We start from the raw sequence: 14,761 nt of genomic DNA, 5'->3' as shown, positions 1-14,761 counted from the left end.
CTTTGTTCATCTTTATATCCTTCCTGCTTGCCGTTTTTTGTTCCATCTATCTTTATTTCCGATCTTTTTTCCTGAACCTTTATCTCTCTCTGTTAATTTGTCTTTCTTTCCTTCTTTCTGTTACTTTCCTTTATTAAATTTCATTTTTTATTTCCTAAATTCATCTTTCTTTCCTTAAACTTTTCTTTGCTTCCTTCTCCCTTTCTCTCTTTTTTTGTTCTTTCTCTCCTTCCATTATTTTCTCTTTCTTTCATTCTCTCTTCCCTTCATTCTTTCTTCCCTTTCATTATTTATTATATATTTCTTTCTAATTCTTTTCCCTTATCATTTCTTTCCCTTCCTTCCTTCCTTCCCCTCTTCCTTCCTCGCTTCCTGTTTTCTTCTTTCTTTGTTTGTTTCTTTCTTCCAAAGAATGAAGGAAACATTTTTCTTTCCTTCATTCTTTCTTTTCACCCCATTTTTCTTATTTTCTTTTTTCCTTTCTCTCCTTTATTTTGTCTTTCGCACATTTATTCATTGCCCTTTTCTTTCTATGACGAACACCCTTCCTCTTTTATTCTTTCTTTCATCCTTCTTTTTTTCTAACTTTTTTTTTTTTTTCTCTTCATTTTCCCTTCAGTTCGTTTTCCTTTCTTTCATTTTAATTCATCTCTTTTCTTTTGTCTTTACTTTCTCTCCTCCATTCTTTCGTTTACCCTCCCTTTCAATTCTTATATTTTTTCACAAGTCTAACACTGTGTATCTATGTTGATCCTTTTTGTCGATTGTCCCGTATTTCATTTTGTGAAATTTGGTCACCCTGCTTGTAATTAGTGTACCAGTCAGGGGCGGATCCAGGATTTTCCAAGGGGGGGGCACATTTTCCGAGGAAAATTCGACAAGCAAACCCAAAAATCCCCAAAGCCCACGAAAGATTGGTACTGGTATTTTGGGGCATTTCATTCCATCATTGTTTGCTTCAGTGGTTGATGTTTGTTGACTTTTGTCGGCAACACAACAAAATAAAGTTATAATAAAACCTTTAATTCATTCTGGATGAAATCTTTAAAAAAAAACATACATGTAGAAAACTGGGGCATGTGTGTGCGTGTGGATGTGTTTGCTGTTTGTGTGAGAAATAATTGGTGATGGGGGAGGGACGGGTCTGTTTCGGCTGCCATGGGCATTATATTCTTAATGGCATTTGGCCTGTTATACTGAGCCTTTCATACGCCCTTAAAAGGTGATTATGTGTTTACATTGTGTTAAACCGAGTATTTTTTAATAACATGACTAGAGTATGATGACACCCACTCATTATGTCATTAGTATTCAACATTCCAAGTCATGTACATCAGTGTACATGATAAAGTCACTCCAGATTAAACTTTGATTAATTGAAACAATGCCTTTAAAATACCTTAAAGAATTATTTCATCAAATAATGTTTTTATGGCATATCATGTAGCTCATATTTATAAAAACTTTACACACTTATACGAAATCTTTTTTTTTAATGTGACCCTCCTTTCTACTCCATACCAACCCTTTATACACTTTCATACGTCCTGCGGCTTAATGCCGTAAGTTGTTGATTATCATTTATTCATAGCATATTGAAAGCGTAAGATCATTTGGATGTAACATAGCAGTAAGATTATATTGGAAATTTAACAAATTCACTCTGGTAAAGCCTGAAGACGTTAATTCAATAGTCTATTTCGGGTTTTTGTTGCCTTCAAAATTAGAGCATTTAGGAAGGCTTAGCATTGATCATCGTACCCCATCACCCCCCCCCCAATCACCCACACACATCCACACGCACACACTTTTTTTTAACCAAGTGCACACCTAGTTACCAATAACGGATGTAGCATTTCCATTTATTTGAAAGGAGGATAAAGAGCAATGTATAATAAATGCCTAGCATACGTACGTGCCGCGGCTGGGGATCGAACTTTGGACTTTCCATATATAGCCAGGCGCCTTAGACCACTCGGCCACGGCACCTCCACACACACACACACGCTTTTTTTTTCTTTTTTTAGCAAGTGCACACCTCGTTACCAATAAAGCATTTAGCATTTCCATTTATTTGAAATCTGGATAAAAGAGCATTGTATATTAAACATGTTAAATGCCTTGCTCACGGGCATATAGGTGCCGCGGCCGGGGATCGAACTCCGGACTTTCCATGTATAGCCAGGCGCCTTAGACCACTCGGCCACGGCACACACACACACCCTCTCTCACAAACACACTCACACACTCCGTCACACAGACACTCATACAGGCACACCCTCACACCCTTGACTGTTTTCTCTTCAAATATATTCGAATAGATCACAATGAATCTAACAAAAAGCCAAGAACTTTGTCAATAATATTATAAACATTATAAGGCAACGTTCACAACCTCGATTTGTCGCGTTCGATCATGCGTGATGTTGTTTTGAAATATATTTGATTTCAGATATTTACATTGTCATCACATACGGGCAGTCTGAGCCAATGATCAGAAATAGGAGTGTGGAGCCGTGATATGTGCAAACGCGGGATATGTGCAAACAACGGTATATGTGCAAAATTTCGCCGGGATTTGTGCAAACAACGGAATTTGTGCAAACGCCACGCCGGGAAATGTGCAAATCTGTCAAAATTTATCAACGGCATCTGTGCAAACGTGACGACGGGATATGTGCAAATGAACAATTTTCACGGGAAAAGTGCAAACCTTCGGGATATGTGCAAATCAATGTTTTTATCCATATTAAGGATATTTCTCATGAAATGTTTCATAATATTACTGTTGAAAATGAGAAACATGCCTGCATCAGGGAGAAGCTACAGCTAGTGTCATCGGCAATGAAACGCTTTTCAGAGAGGCAGTGGGGGGGGGGGGGGACCAGGCTTAGTGGACATTTGCTCCGGCTCAAATTGCTCTGATGGAAAATCTAAACATTAAGTGAAACATAAAAGCTAACCTCCAAAGTTAAATACACCCTAATTGTTATCATGAAAATATTCTGAACCAAAAACTCTATCACAATCCCAACACTAATCCTATGCCTTCTGAGATATTAATTGTCGCAATTGTCGCAGGAGTATATGTCGTGTCACCTTAAAGGGACATTTAGTACTGTTTCGAACACTGCATGGGGCAATTGATTAAAGGGGTGGGAGACGCAAGCATGATTTCCACTGATACACACATTGAACTTGATCTGTTGATTTCATTTCCAGATTTCATTAGAAGTTGTCGAATTTCTTTAAAATTTAATTATAAACCCAAAATGTCTTGATTACTATGGCATTATTTTTTTATGAATCTACGAACATTCAAACAAGACTCTGTTTCCTATCTCTTTCAACACACCAAGAGTGATGTACCGACGCCAGCTGCAATATCAGCCACATGTGTAAAAACACTGTACCCTCTAGTACTAACGTATATAAAATATTTCGCACACAATCATACTAGCGCACTTTACCAACAAGAGGCATTACTTTTGAACTATATACCCACAAATGCGATGCACTTTACTCTCTAAATGCAATATTTTTAGGTTGTAATTCATACACCTCGATTTAACAACGAATGTTCCATATGATATGAATGCAGGGGCTGTGATCCCGGGGGAGGGGTTCACAATGCCCCCACTTTTGAAGCACTTAACAGTTTTCCCTTTTAACCCAAGAACTTTGCCTCTTTCATCTTAGAAGGACCCGTTTTATGTATTAAAGTGTGCCCCTTTACCTTTTTATAAATATAAGTGCCCATTCTCGCATTAGATAAGTTTCCATTCCTTAAAACCGCTCTTTTCATGCCCTATCATTGCCCATTTTCCTTATTTCGCGTTCTTATCCCCCTCCTCCCTCAACGAGTCGCGCGATATTTTCGTCGCGCAAAATTTTTTGACAGCGCTGCTCGCAAACTTTTTACTTTTCAAGTCTTGCGCAACTTTTGAGACCAATTTTGCGTCACCCGGATACGCGGTTCCGAAGTTACGCAATGTTATGAAAGTGCATCTCAGACCAAAAATTGCTCAAAGAAGTGATTTCGTGTACAAAGTCAATGTAAATTGTGTTTTCAACGAAAAATCATAAATGTATAATTATTTTAGTTTTGCTGGCCTAAATGTATGTATTTTATGCTGTTTATGAACGAATTTCATTGAAAAAACAATGAAAAACAAAAGGTCCAAAAAACAAAGAAATACATAAGAAATTGCAAAAAACAATATAATACATAAGAAATTGATCTGATATCACAATTTTTTTCATGTACACTTGCAAAGAACATCACAAAGGGTTCCTATGCCAAAAATTATAATATTTGGAGCTTTATTTATGGAGTTAGAAGAAAAAGTATGATTTCACACATTAATTACGTATAAATTAGCATAATTACGTAATAACGATTGGCATGAAATAAACTACTATACAGTTTTGTAGATTATATCCCAGACAACATGCGTGCCAATTTTTGGTACGATCCCGCGGTCGACGGCCGAGTTCCCAAGGGGGGGGGGCCTGGGAGCCCCCCCCCCCGGCCATATGAACTCCAAAAAATACCCCGGCATAGAGAGGGTTAAGTTGCCCCTTTTCAGCGTGAATTTTTTCTTCTGTAGTGTGTACATTTTCACTTTTGATCAAGTGCCCCATATGAATATTTTGATAAATGCCCCTTCTCTTCTGGTTTGTCCAATTTGCTAATATAAGGTATATGTATTTGCAATTAGCGTCATTTCTTTTATGCAGGGGCATCTGAGCCGAGGGAGTGGGGGGGGGGGCAATTGCCCCCTTAAGAAATGGACCTCGTTCCTTGAACCCTAAAAGTTTTCAAGACCAAGAAAAAGAAAAGAAGAAAAGGAAAGAAAAGTGGTAAAATATGATAGTTTTCCTCAATGTCAAAATCTATCACAAATGTTTTTTTTCATTAACAGTTTCAAAATTTTTCTCGCTCGCTCGCAGCTTTAAATAAATTTGCCCCATACGCCATGTTTGCCCCCTTCAATCATTTTGCTCATTACCCTACTAGGGTACATATGCTTTTTTGTTTTTTTTTTAAGTTTTTTTGTTTCAAGTGCCCTTTTCAAAAGAGGAAGTGCCCTTTTTCGCTGTACCTTCCCCTCCCCCTATCAATTTTGCTCTGCCGACCCACGCTGGTAGTCTCCTTTTCCAGACCCAATGCGACCTTACCTACAAGATGAAGGTTATTAGTCTAGTTTTTAGTACTCAGTCTTGGCCATATACTCTTCCGAACAACATGATTGACGCTATACCTTGACTAGCTAAGCGTAGTCTTTACTCAAAACCCGGTGGTTAAAAAGATAAATAAACTTTAAGACTTAGACCTCACCATCTTCTAAACCATTGCCATGTAATCAAGCATATGGATATAGAGTTGTTATTTTCTCCAGATCCAGTCATTTGAAAAAAAAAATCAAGAATCTTCGAAACTTCAATCCCGTCATCTTCAATACTAAGACCCTGTAATGTAGAACATGGGTATACAGCGTAATTATACAGTGGGTGTACAGTGTAGTTTTTTTTAATAAATGGGTATGGAGCAAAGGCTATGCTATAGGTACCCGTGCTTTGTTATAGACTATTAGTTTGGAATATGATGGGGGTATGATGATGAAGTATTTAAGTTTTTTTTAATCACCAGGTTTGGAGTAAAGACTACACTCTATATCCATTTTTTCCCACAGAGATGAGACGGTGGGGTCGTCAAATTGAAGATCTCCTATTTTTTTTAATAACAGCGTCTGGGGTAAAGACTGTGCTCTTATATCCATGCTTTCTTACAGGGTCTTATTTTTGAAGATTATAACATAATTTTTTAAAATGGGTCTGGAGTAAAGACTACGATATGTACCCTTGCTTTATAACGGAGTCTTAGTCTTGGGTCTTAATTCTGAAGGTTTTTTAATCAAAGGTCTGGAGAAAAGACAACGCTTTATATCCATCTTTTTTCACAGGAATGAGACTGTGGGGTCTTCAAACTTAAATAAACGGGTCTGGAGAATTGAGAATACGTTATATACACGTTCTTTATAACAGAGTCTTATAGTAGTGGAAGATGGCGGGTCTTAAAGAGTTTTGAATTTGTTTAATCACCCGGTCTGGAGTAAAGACTAAAGAGCGGAGGACTGTAGATGATTGACAACTGTTAACCTTATGTCGCTGGTTCGAATCCGGCTCGGTGGATGTGGGTTTTTTGGTGCAAATATTCACTACTGAATGACCCCCGCCGTATAAGCTAAAACAACAGCAACAAATTATTCCATAGGAATTAGACGGTGAGGTATCAAATTGGATTTTTTTTGTGATTGATACAATAAGGTCTGGGGTAAAGACTACATTCTATATTCATTTCTACGAGGTCTTAATTTGGTAGACGGTGAGGTGTTGCAGTTTTTTTAAATAATTTTTGAATATGTGCGGTCAATTAGCGCTCAATTAGCATTTTGGTATTCTGAAAAGTCACTTAAGGGCGATTCCACACTAGAACTTCAAAAATATCATAAATTTCAACATGCTTTCAATAAGTCATAAGTAGTGTAATATTTTACTATGATACCTAAATTTTATGAAAATTATGAGTTTTAACCAAAAGTGAAGACAGAACTAGATTTTGGGGGGAGAACAATGGAATTTTAAATTTTCAATAATTTTGCTCATTGAATAGTCAAGTACAAATTCCGCCTGAAACAATTATTTGCAAAGCAAGAGAAGATTGAAAATATTGCAGGTCACTAGAATAATATATCATTGATGGTTCCAAATAATATCTACAACATTTTCATGATCCATAATAGGGGCAGCCCTGATTTTTCCGAACCTATTTTTGGCAATGTCCCGTACGACACATGACAATGCAAAAGTTTTTCCTACAATTTTATTTTTGATGATGCAATTTCATAAAATCAGTTTCTCTTTGTTTGACCCATGGGTGATCGATTTATCCCATAAGGATCTAATTACTGCCCTTCATTTTTCAATTATTGTCCTATTAAAAAATGTCCCGTACGACACAGCGTGTGTCGTACGGGACATGTCCGTACGACCCACAATATAATAATGCATTTAATTGCAGGATTTGGATTCAGAAACCATAAATAGTAGGCATATTTAAATTCATTTAATTGATTTAACATAAAGTGAACTGAAAAAGTATTTTGTTTATCTCCATAGAACATGAAATAGGCGATTCTAAACATTTAATTGATTTCATGTAGGCTTATTCTTTTGTGAATCCCTTCAGCTAAACTGGTGTTTTTCACTGATCAGAGCAGGTTAATTTCTTTTCATTGAGCATGAAAAGAAAACTTTTATAATTATTTCAACCTAGCTTGGAAGATGACTTCCTCTTGCATGCTAATGTGGAATTATAAGATGTAAAAAAAAATACATATCAATCATCATGATCATCTATTTGGACTTCCCTTGATGATCACTATTTTTATATACAGTATTGAAACTCCTTTTTTCAAGTTGTAAAAAAAATCTGGAAAATAAAACAAACCATATGGTTTCATGAAATGCAGTTTGTAAAAAATTGTTTGAAATGGGTTTGAAAAAGTAGAACCGGATTTCTTAAGAAAATTGTGACCAAAAAAAAAAAGCAAAAAAGTGACAGTTGTGACATAAATCATGTATAGATATACATTTTATATAAAAAATATAACATTTTAGCTCCATAATTTACACAAAGTTTCATTCATTCATTGTTTAAATAGTGTTTGGAAATCATCAATTAATTCCCTAAAATATAACTTCACACAAAACCTGAAGTTTTTCAGCTCGTAAAAATGCTGTGTACATTTCCCATCATGAAAAAAATTATAACATATTGCTCCCAATTGTATATATTGAGGTTACTTAATTGCATGGACCCTACTCCATGCTTAATTGTATTGTCCTGAATGACTACTTATTAAAAGATTTTTCATAAATAAGCAAGAATTTAGGGGCAATGCTCCTTCTGATTGATAAAAAGTTCATGTTTATTTATTCAGGCTGCCCAGTATAACACGCAAGTGCCTGTACAACACACCAGTGTCCCGTACGACACACAAGTGTCCCGTACGACACATAAATGTCCTGTACGACACACAATTGTCCCGTACGACACATTATTTTGGTTTATGATATATTGACAGAAATATTCACCTAATAGCGGTTTCTAACCTAATGAATGTCTTAGTTTGATAGGATTATCATTATCATCAGCCAAATAATGTGATTGAAGAAGTCAAAGTGACATAAAGCAAGAAAGTTTGGCTTCAATTTAGAGATGTCCCGTACGACACATTTTGAATGTCCCGTACGCCACAATGTTCTCGAAAATTATAATTTGCTTTATTTATTCATGAATGTTTATTTTGCTTTCTTTTATAAATGTGTTTGTTCTTGGGTAATTGAGTGTCAATTTGAGTTCAGTTTCTATGAAATTTATTTGCCCAACTCACAGACTTTTGAGTACAAACTTGAGGTTTCTAAAAAAGCCCCTTTTTCTGCGTCCGTACGACACATTTCTATTTTTAATCTGTATTATACAGGATGTGAATTCAAGTCATGTTAAGTCTTGGTTTTTCTTACACTCTGGTAGTAGTTGATGACCACCTATAGTTACTGGAATATATTTTGTTTTTACTTGTCAAAAACTGTCAAATGTTCTCTAAATGTCCCGTACGACACGTATGGAATCACCCTTAAGTGTCCCTTTCCTTATTTGGCAGGGTTGCGTTGCGCGCACTTGCAATACTACGCGTTATGACCGCGCGAAGACTTAATTGAGTAGTTACGAGACTTTTGGTATTCTGAAAAGTCTCATAGCGCTCAATTAGCGGACTTTCCAGTGGGGAAAGATAATGGTGATAAGAGGTCCATTAAGTCTCACCATATCTTGCTAAATGTTGCTTTCATTTCGTATAAATATCATCAAATCGGTTTAATACTAGGAGGAAGGAATAGGTCCATGGTAGAAACAAGTAAAATAAGGAATAAGGCTAGGGACTATATTTGGTAATAAATAAATTAGAAAAGGGGGGAAAAGGAGACAGAAATATTTGTGTACTTAAAGGGAAAACATGAATATTATTTTTCTATATCTTCTTTTATTATTAGCATCATAAACTATTTTGTTTTTGCACACTTTTTTTGACAATAATGAAATTGCCAAATCACGGCAGATGCAGCAATGTGCAGGAGTGAATTAAACCTTGTTTCTGACAATGAAAAAATAAGCATAGACCCCTTTAGTATTTAAACGAATATAGAATAAAATACAAAAGAAAAAATAGTGAAGTGATGCCATCGTTTTCTCCACCTATAGAAACCTATGTCACAACGTTTGTACATCAAATTTCAATAAAATTTCGGCTTTTTTTTTAATTATGCTTGTTTAATTTTTTAAAATATGTTTATTCAAATTTTGTTGGAGAATATTTCTCATATAAATGAAAAGTATGTAGTTTTTAGAATAAGTAGGAATTAAGTGAAAGAAGACCCCCCCCCCCCTCTATCATGGCCCCGAGACAGAGGCAAATAAAATATTGTAAAAAAAAGAAAAAGAAAGAAAGCTACAAATGGATTCAATGGATAGGGGGTTGTGAAAATCAGAACGCGTTCGAAAAAAAGAGAAAAGCACAAAGGTACAATAAATGAGAGAGAAAGGGAAAAGACAACAGTTAATTTCAACAACATAACGAACCTCTAATCTCCGATGCAAATATGCTTAAGCATTATTTTTCAGCAAAAATTCTTTGTATCAAGATCGTGGTGCAGTGCACCTGCAGCAGCCGGGCGCTGCGCTGCAAGGCAGCAAAGTGAAGAGACACTGCGCGCTAGGAGAAAAAGTTACGTTGTAAGAGCGCATTTGATTGGTTAATTCGGCTCAGTAGGGGAGTGGCCTAAAGGGACTTAATTGAGCGCTAATAGAGTTTTCAGAATACGAATTTGGAGGTACATTAGCGCTCCATTAAATGGATATTTAAGTGGAAACTTACGAGACTTTTCAGAATACCCCCCCGGGTCTGGAGCATTAAAAGACTACACTCTACATCCATGTTATTCCAAACGATACTAGTAGCTTGCCCCCCCCCCCCCCGCCTCTCTGAAAAGAGTTTCATTGCCGATGTCACTAGCTGTAGCTTCTCCCTTATGCAGGCATGTTTCTCATTTTTAACAGTAATTTATGAAACATTTCATGAGAAATAGCCTTTAAATGGATAAATGCAGTGATTTGCACATATCCCGGAGGCTTGCACTTTTCCCGTGAAAATTGTTCATTGGAACATATCCCGTCGTCCCGTTTGCACAATTGCCGTTGATAAATTTTGACAGATTTGCACATTTCCCGCGTGGCTTTTACACAAATTCCGTTGTTTGCACAAATCCCGGCGAAATTTTGCACATATAGGGGAAGGCGGGGTAAGTTGTGACACTTTTTGCATTTTGCATGTTAGAATTGATATGACTAGTACTATTGTAGAAATAAGTACCTTGCCTTTAAATTTGATTCTTGGGAAATGTTTTTCACCTACATATAACTTTCTACCCCCACACTGAAAGTCATCGTGACCTTTGAAAAAACCGATGTCAAATGGCTCAACTTGCCCCATATATGGGGTAAGTTGTGCCACCGTCTGGGGTAAGCTGAGCCACAAAACTATGTACAAAACGTATGGGGAGAGAACCAGCATGTCAATTTTTTTCAAAAGTCTTTTCACTTGCTAATTCTCTATAAATACTAACGTCCTTTAAAAGGGAAAGAGCAGTCATGTAACTTTGCTCCTTTCAGCCTGCATTTCAATCGATTTTTAGGGTTTGTTTGTTTTTTAAGATACATTACCATAAGAATTACCATGGCTCAACTTGCCCCATGCTGTTTGGCTCAACTTACCCCAGTGCGATAATTTTGTATCCACACATTTATTATGCATCCATCATATAAAAGACTATAACAAGAATGAAGATCCATACCTGGACTAACAATGTTGTTATCATGTCTTTACTATATTTAAAGACGTGTGTGTGTATAAAGCACTTATCTATTTCACACTCTTTTTTACTTTTTTGGCTGAAATTCATACTTTTCCCTCTAAAAAACTACTTTTTGTTTCAAAGTCGAAAACAATGTGGTGGGGTAAAGGGTTATGTAATGGGTCATCAATAAATGACACCACCACAATGTCTGACTCATTCATTATTGGCCTGGGGCTGGTGGCTCAACTTGCCCCTATGCTCAACTTACCCCGCCTTCCCCTACCGTTGTTTGCACATATCCCGGCGTTTGCACATATCACAGCTCCACAAGGAGTCAAGGGAAGCGAGGAACAGTAATGAAAGAGACTGGAAAGCTGGGTTGTATTATACCTGATTTTTTGTTTTCGAATTGACAATAAAAGAGACCAATTACACCCCCAATGCAAAATATACCAAATCGTGTCCTTTTATCAAGAACATTATTGATTGGGAAGTTGTTGGTACCGCGGCAGCAAAATGGCTAACGTGTACCTGGTGTAGTCAGATCGTCGAAGCACAATCCCATATTTTTTTTTTAGGAGGGTGGTGATTAAAGTGGTCTGAATTCTGAGCCTAGCAAGGAACCACGGACTAATCCATTGCGTGCCTTTTTTTAAGATAAAAAATCACCCAGAGAGGGCCCGATAAAGGAGACGATACCAAATTCAAATTCTAACGGTTGGAAAAAGGATGCAATGGCCCCCAATAATGTCAATTTATATAGCGCTTTTCCCATAAATGCCCAAAGCGCTTTACACATTACCTTACATATCCGGGCATCGGATCTTTACTTGCCCGCATACAATGTATGCACCTTCTCCACTCCCGGGAGAGCATTCCAACAATAGTTCCAAGACTTAATTGCTAGACATACTACATAGGCTTTCGCTTCAGAACTACGGTCATGACGGTAACGGGTACCCATTTAGCACCTGGGTCGAGAGTGGCAAAGTGTGGATTAACACCTTGCTAAAGGACGCTAGACCGCGGTGGGATTCGAACACACGACCCTCTGTTTTCAAGGCGAGAGTCAGAACCACTACACCACGGCTCTTCCCTATACACTTAATTCTGATTGTACTCAAGACTAGATGATACTCGAGTTATGAGATCGACTTATTGACCCTTTCAAAATGCGATAGACGGGCATTAGAATGTTAAAATTATTTGATAGCCATCTAATTTCTAAGCTTAATGATAATAAAAACAATAATAATTGAAATTCATATGATAGATCCATCCCTTTTCTTTGGAGGCAAGCGGACTTTTGACCAATTTTAACCCCTCCCCGTTGCTACATGAGCATTATATTTTATTTTGAATGACTATGCTACATCTTATAAGCTTGATATTGTAATTATTAATTCCTTGGTGTAATTATCAAAACAAAAAAAAATCCCTTATGAGGTTAAGGTGTCACGACCATCTACTATCACTTATATTCTTTTATATAAATTATATTTCCTTCTTTTCTCCTATATACTACTGCTCCTATTTCCACTACTACTACTACTACTACTACTACTACTACTACTACTACTACTACTACTACTACTACTACTACTACTACTACTACTACTACTACTACTACTACTACTACTACTACTACTGCTGCTGCTACTACTACTACTACTACTACTACTACTACTACTACTACTACTACTACTACTACTACTACTACTACTACTACTACTACTTCTACTAATAATATACTACTACTACTACATCTTCTAATATACTACCATGACTACTAATATTACAACTTCGCATTCTTCTTCTTCGTCGATTCCCTTGTGTAATTACTTAACTCTTTTTTTCGAATTCCCTTATAAGCTGTCACGCGCCCATCCTATGCCATTGTGTATTACTATTCCTCCTCTTTTTCTACTCCTTTTTCTTCTTTTTTATTTTCATTTTCTTATTCTCGTTGTTTCTTCCTAGTATTATTTTCCTTCTTCTTCTTCTTCGTCTTCCTCAACACCTCATCATTCTTCTCCTTTTCCTTCTTCTACTGTTTAATTTAGAAGTGCTTAAATCCTGTAGGTGTGTGTATACTCCCGATATCAAGTCAACTCAGTCATTTTACGTCACAGTCGTTAAGATAATAATTAATAATAATAAAAAATAATTAGCATTTATATAGCGCTTCATAAATCTACAACTGTTCAAAGCACTTCAAAATTAGTATTACCTGGTCACTGGATTCATATAGCATTCGAAGCAGCCAGTTAGGCGCAAACTTGCTAAACCAACCACAATGAGGGTTGTTTCCTACCGGTACCCAATTAGCACCTGGGTGAGAGTGATACATATATAATTATGTCCGTAATGTATCAACATAATTCAACTATTTGTAAACAGTTAAAAATCGTTTTCATGATAAACTTATACTCATTGAATGAGCCAAGTGACTCATAGAGAGATGGTCTAAAAATTATCAAAACAGACAAGAAATTAAACCAAACATGCATGGTGGGCATCCTGGTGAGGCTACTGCTAAAGAAAAATCGTCACAAATATATCATACATTTCTTTACTGATAAACAACGTACCTTGCATGTTGTAATCTAGTTTTCATTTCATTATTATTATATTCATGAAGTGCAGCAGTGCCTTTCATTAATTTCTTTGCTCATGGCATTACTTTATCAAACTATGTATTCAAGCATGTCAAATAATTCAGTTGTGAGCGTGTAGTGATTCTACATGCCCCGTCACTAGATAAGTTCATTGGCACAACTATCATAATAGACTCCATGTTTGTTGCAAGATTTACTGCCAAGTTGTACCTTTGAACTAGTTTTTGTTTCTACAAATTGTCAACTATCGGAGATAACCGACTCGGCTAAACCTGTGACTTACAAAGGTAAGAACAGCACTTATGTCATGTATGTGTTAGTTCGATATAGTGTTTTCGTCATGTGGTGGAATGATAATTGTAATTGTAAAGAGTGCGTGATTTTGGTCACATTTACGTGTTTGTGTAAGAAGCACATTTTTTTTTGTAAGAACGAATATCAGAAGATAATATATTATAGGTAAAAATGAAGGTACGCGTACTTAGAACTTTAAATGTAAGTGAACAGTAACCCCGCTATCACCCCCCCCCCCCTCTTCCCCTGGCTTCCTCTCTCTCTCTTCCGCATGCTTTTATGAAAGATTTCTGACTAAATGGGACAGAAAATCGTGTACAACTCTTGAACGCACGCACAGGTCACAAATGTAAGCAATGCAACATATAGTGCGGACTTTCCAATGTTTGGAATAGTTACAAGTTGAGCATTAAACATGTTAAATGTATTTTTGGCTGATAGTTATGTTGAGGACATGTATATTTAGAATCTCTCTTTCTCTCCCTATGTGTGTCTGTTCATCTATCTCTGTCTGTCTGCCTCCCTCCCAGTCGCACACACTCTCTTTTCTCCCTCTTTATCGGTCAGCCTATTTCTTCACTCTCTCCTCCATCCTCTAATTTGTATTCTTTTGTTTTCTTCTTTGTTTCGTGTGTGCGTGTCTTTAATAGTGCATGTCGTACCGTACTTCTTTCACCATATTTCCATTTCCATATCGTTTCATTTTTTCTTTAAGATATTTTTCCTATTATATTTATCACAAAGTCTCTTTTACCTTGATAGGAACTACGAAAAACAGAAAGAAAAGTAAGAAAGAGGTATTTTACCCATGATGTGTAATTTACGACCGGCCCTACCCCGAAAGGATACCAAAAAAAAGGTGAGGGGAAGAA

This window comes from Lytechinus variegatus, chromosome 13 (assembly GCF_018143015.1).
Source record: "Lytechinus variegatus isolate NC3 chromosome 13, Lvar_3.0, whole genome shotgun sequence".
Taxonomy (NCBI): domain Eukaryota; kingdom Metazoa; phylum Echinodermata; class Echinoidea; order Temnopleuroida; family Toxopneustidae; genus Lytechinus; species Lytechinus variegatus.
Note: the sequence above shows the minus strand (reverse complement) of the source record.